The sequence below is a fragment of the Juglans regia genome, chromosome 14, assembly GCF_001411555.2.
Source record: "Juglans regia cultivar Chandler chromosome 14, Walnut 2.0, whole genome shotgun sequence".
In the NCBI taxonomy this organism is placed as follows: Eukaryota; Viridiplantae; Streptophyta; class Magnoliopsida; order Fagales; family Juglandaceae; genus Juglans; species Juglans regia.
Window position 1 is genome coordinate 16439945 of NC_049914.1, and position 5842 is coordinate 16445786.

Consider the following 5842-nt stretch of genomic DNA (forward strand, 5'->3'; position numbering starts at 1 on the left):
AAGCAACCATTTACACAACCTGAGCCAAACAATAAATTACCAATTCTCAGTGCCATCCAATAAATGCTATGATCATGTCTCAATTGGAGACTATAAGATCAATAAAGTGGTGAGTTGGAAGTAGGACCTTAGTTCGAATCCCATCCTAGACTAGTGTCATCTGATGGAGAGGATGCACCATCAGTCTCTTCATCGGTCTCAGCAAGTAAGTCCTCCTCATTTGATCCATTGGACATGGTATCATTGGAATAATATTTTGACTTCTCATTCATGTCGTTCATATTTTGCAACTCGTTCAAAATGCCAGTACTTCCCCTAGCTAATGCAGTGGTGGATACCATGTCCGACTGAACATCTGGCCTTACCCGTATGGACTAATGGACACTGTGGTCAATCTCCACATCTACATAATCATCATCTTCACAACATGCATATTCTTCACAACATGCATATTCACAACATATTTACAATATATTCTTATTAAATCACAATCAATTATCTAACAACATATTCATATATTCAAATATATTCACAATCAATTATCTAACAACATATTCACAATCAATTATCTAATAACATATTCACAATATCCAAACATATTCACAATCAATTATATAACAACATATTCACATAGTCACAACAATATTCCCAAAAATTCGCAACATATTCCTATCAAAGTTTAGAAATATACCTAACAGTATCCCTTTACAAATGACAAGCTTCAAAAATCTCCAACAAATAATCTTTCAAACAAAAAACACAATACTAGTTAGTTCAAACTAAATAATACATAGAAAAATCACAATATAAATAAAAAAAAGGAAAAAAATACAATACTAACCTCTTTTCAAGAAAAAAATCAAATTAGCTCTCTCACTCAATTAAGCTCTCTCTCACTCTCTCTAACATTTTCTCTCTATTAGGCACGGGTTGAAGACAAATGGGATGAATTGCTTTTAACTCGGTCTTTATTTTTTTTTTCAAATTTTTTTGACTTATTGCACTTGGTCACTGCAATAAATCTAAATTACAAGAACGACGACATTTTAATATGTCAATCGAGTTATTGCAGCGATATTTTAAATGAAAAGTCGCTGCATCAAAATAACGGTCCGTTTGAACGTCACAATATACATTAGCACGTTATGTGAAATTTTGGATTCCCGTTGAAAGAACTGCCTAATTTTTAACACTCATTAACATTTGAATGTACAATAGTTCACATGCAAATGTTAATAATCCCCACAACAAACACAGATCATGTGGATTAAGTTTGAATGTATCATTAAAAATGTTCGCACATTTAGTTGATGATTTCACAGGTGAGGTGACCTATAATTCATGTGGGAAAGATCTCGCCAATTTTTCCATTCACGTTCGTACATCCAGGTTTAACGTTCAAACGTCAAGGTGTGACGTTAGAACATTACGTTGTACACATTCAAACGTAAATATCTCAGGTTCCACATATATTGTCTAACAATTAACGCGGGAAAAGTCCCGCCAAATTTTTAAACATGTTCGCATGTCAGCACAACACATGTGAACGTAGATTTGTATTGTTTGAACGTGATTCGCATGATCCCTTTTCACCACTATCACTTCCACCACTTCATATTCTGTCAAGCTCGCTAATGGGGAATTAGCCCCTGTAACTCACATCAGCACAGTCAACATAACCACCTCCATAATTTTACATAATGTTATTTGCGTCCCATCCTTTGCTTTTAATTTGCTGTCTACCTCTAAACTTGCTCAGCAGTTAAATTGTTGCCTCTTTTTTTTCTCTAATTCTTGTTTTATATAGGGCCTTTCTCCTTGGACAACGATTGGGAAGGGTAGCATGGTGCATGGGCTCTACCACCTCCAACAAGAAACCGTTGATCCCCAAGCTTTAGACATTACTTTATCACATAATTTCCATTCTCAAAATTTCATTTATGCAGCTGTACAACCCACTGATTGTGCTATTGACTTATGGCACTGTCAGTTGGGTCATCCATCCCATTCCCGAATGCAACTCGTCCATGATTCCAATGTAATTTCTCAAATGAATACAAAGAATACTTTACCATGTTTTATTTGTCCCCTTGCCAAACAGACTCGCTTACCTTTTTCCCTTAGCAATCATAACACAAATGCTTGTTTTGAGATCATACATTGTAACTTATGGGGACCTCACTCAATTACTGCACATGATGGTAGTCGTTTTTTTCTCACCATTGTCGATGACTACTCACACTGCACTTGGGTTTATCTTTTGAAAAATAAATCTGATGCACGTCCATGTCTTAAATCTTTTTGTCACTTAGTTGCTACCCAATTTATTTCTCGGGTAAAAGTCTTGCGCAGTGACAATGGTGTTGAGTTTTCAATGTCTAATTTTTATTCCGATCAAGGTATCATCCATAAAAAATCATGTGTCGAAACACCACAACAGAATGGATTAGTTGAGTGTAAGCATCACCACCTTCTCCAAGTTACCCGTGCACTTCGTTTCCAATCCAGCATTCCACTGAAATTTTGGCCTGAATGTATACTTACGGCCACATATTTAATTAACCGAATACCCACCCCCTACTTCACAACAAAACACCCTTTGAAATTCTCTTCCACAAACCCCCTTCTTACTCCCATCTCTCAACATCGCCAAAAATTTGATCCTTGTAGTCGTCGTTGTGCTTTTCTTGGATATCCATTTGGCGTCAAAGGTTATAAATTACTCGACCTTGATACTCACAAATTTTTTCTTTCTCGTGATGTTATCTTCCACGAATCATTGTTTCCTTTCCACACTCCTTCACTCCTTCCCTCTTCTACAATATCTTCAACCCCACAAGACACAAATCTGCACTTACCCGACCCTGATGCTCATTCCCCATACACACATAATTCTGCCCCTCCTTCCATAGAGACACAACCCCATCCAACAGTCATACCTGCACCATCTCAACCACCATCTCAACCTCCACCACAACCTCGACGCTCCGCTCGCACCCAACGCCCCCTGCTTACCTTAACCAATATATTTGTCCCTCCCTTCTCACAGCACCTCCACCTCAAACCATGACTTCTAACTCCTTGCAAGTTTCCCGTGATTCTCATACTTCCTCCTCATTTTTGTCCAAGGATACTCGATGCCCATCAGGTAAACCATTCCCTCTTTCTTCCACTTTTTCATTTCATAAATTGTCACAATCTTATCATGCATTTACTTCCGCATTTCCTCATCCATTGAACCATCATCCTATGGTGAAGCTATTAAAAATTCTGACCGGTGCAAGGCTATGCAATCTGAAATTGCTACTCTTGAACTCAACAATACTTGGACTATGGTTGAATTACCACCTGGCAAACGTGATATCAGCTGCAAGTGGATCTACAAAATTAAACATCACTCCGATGGCAGTATAGAGAGATACAAAGCGTGCTTGGTAGCCAAAGGTTTCACACAACAAGAGGGCATTGATTACAACGAAACCTTCTCACCCATGGCAAAATTGGTGACTGTTCGCACCATACTCGCCGCTGCTTCCATCCAAGGCTGGTTCATCAAACAATTTGATGTTCAAAATGCCTTCCTCCATAGGGACTTTGTGGAGGAAGTTTTCATGTGCAAACCTCCTGGCTACTCCGAAGGTCCATCTTCTCATGTTTGTCGACTCAACAAAAGTCTCTACGGCTTGAAACAAGCCTCGCGGCAATGGTATGAAAAAGTTTCTAATGCTTTGCTCACTTTTGGTTTTTAGCAATCGAAGGCGGATTAGTCTTTTCACTCATACAACAAACTTCACAGCATTGCTTTTGTACGTTGATGACATCATTGTGGCTAGTTCTACATTGCTTTTCTGATCACCAATGATTTTTTCACTAGATTCTAATTTGGTGATCAATGATCCTGCCACTGACATTGCGAGATCATACATGAGGTCATGCATTTTACTCGTAATCACGTTTCCCAGATCATCCATTACAACTTCTTGAAAGAATGATCTCCAAAGTAAATCCATGAAATATTCATGACCAACATCTTCAAGACATTCATTTTGATTGGATAGCTTGATAAACCCCTGTGCTATCCAGAGATTTATCAATTTTGATTTTTTCATCACATAATCCTTGGGAAATATACTACAATAAGCAAAACATTGTTTCAAATGTGATGGAAGTTGATCATAACTCAGCTTAAGAATGGGTAAGATGTCATTTTCTTTTATTTTGGGTAGTTTATTGTTGTTAAAAGAAATCCACTCTACTTCAGAATTTTCAAAGAACAGTAACCTTCCAATTGTTTTGATGACAAGGGGGACACCAGAACACTTTTCTACAATCTCCTTTCCAACTGCCACGATTCTGGAACTCATTGGCTCTTGTCCTTTCTCAAATGCCACTTGCTTAAATAAAGACCATGACTTCTGGCTGTCTAAAACCTGTAAGGCATATGGTTCAATTGTTTGGGTAATTCTCGCAACTTTTGCACTACGTGTAGTTACCAGTATTCTACTCCCACTTGCACCACTCATCAATAGTTTTTTCAATTCATCCCATTTTCCAACCTCCTCATTCCAAACATCATCCAACACAAGTAAGTATTTCTTTCCATTAATTTCATTTTGAAGACCATGCACCAATGTATCCATTTCAACACTGCCTGGTTTCTATTTTCTTGCCGATTCTAGGATTTTTTCAACAATTTTCTAACATCGAAATTATTAGAGACGCACACCCACATTTTTAGCTGAAAATGTTTATCTACTTTCAAATCATTAAATATAAATTGAGCTAGTGTGGTCTTTCCTAATCCTCCGATGCCAGTAATCGGAAGGATTCCTACATTCTCTTTAACATTGGAATCAGAAAGAAGTGTATCTATGATCTCCTTCTTGGCATCCTCCCTACCAATAAGTACTTCTGCCTTGGATAGAAAGGAATGACTATCTTCCCTCTTCCCAGCCCTGACTTCTATCTTTACAGGGCGTTCCTTGAAGTGGAATTTCGTCCTGTCATCTGCGATGTCATCTAACTTCTTTCTAATCGCTTTAATCTAGGGCCCATTTTTAGATCATAGACAAGCGGGTTTGATTTGGAGAAGAAGATTCGTACCTTTTTTGCAATCTTATCCCGAGTCATCATCTCTCGCAACAGACATTCAGTGGAGAAATACTGGGCACAACTGACGTCCAAGAACGCTCCAAGAATTTGAGAAGTTGCCGAGAGCTTCGGGCCTCCCGAAGGGGGCCATGGCGGCCAAGGATTCTAGTCGACGTTCCTTTGCTGATCTGGTATCTGTGGTTCCGCAACCACTTCCAGAATTATTGGTGCCTCATCGTGGGCCAAAGTATGTGGATGGAGAAATGTGTTTTCAGTTCACCAAGGAGGAAGTCGCTCGATCTGTGGAACCTTTTCGGTTCTCTATTGTGCTGAAGTTTATTAGACAGAGACCTTCGTTGGATGTGATTCGGTCGTTTATACATCTCTGCCGGGGATTATCTTGCATGCCGATGGTTACAGCTATGCGGAGATCAAGAAATGTAGAGGAGATAAAAGATGAAGAAACAAAGGGATTAAAAATGAATGAATTGGTGAATCTGGCAGGGGAGGGGTCGATGGAAGAGAGGTTTGCTGGGGTTGTTAAAACAGAAAATTTGGATAGTAATTTGATTTTTGAAAAGGAATTAGAGCCGATAGTTTCTGATTCGGAGCTAGGAAAAATACCTGAGGAGAATACTGAATGTATAGAGGATACAGTTTCTGAACCAGATACAGAGCTAAACGTGGAACATTTCTCGAAACAAAAAGATTATGCTTCGGATAATGAGGGTGCGAATGTTAAGCGAAAAGG

At 38.7% G+C, this 5842-nt stretch overlaps 1 pseudogene; it reads right to left on the reverse strand.

Annotated features, from left to right (window-relative positions):
- Nucleotides 1-3776: 3776 nt before the first annotated feature.
- On the reverse strand, nt 3777-5242 carry LOC108989677 (annotated as a pseudogene).
- Nucleotides 5243-5842: the final 600 nt, after the last annotated feature.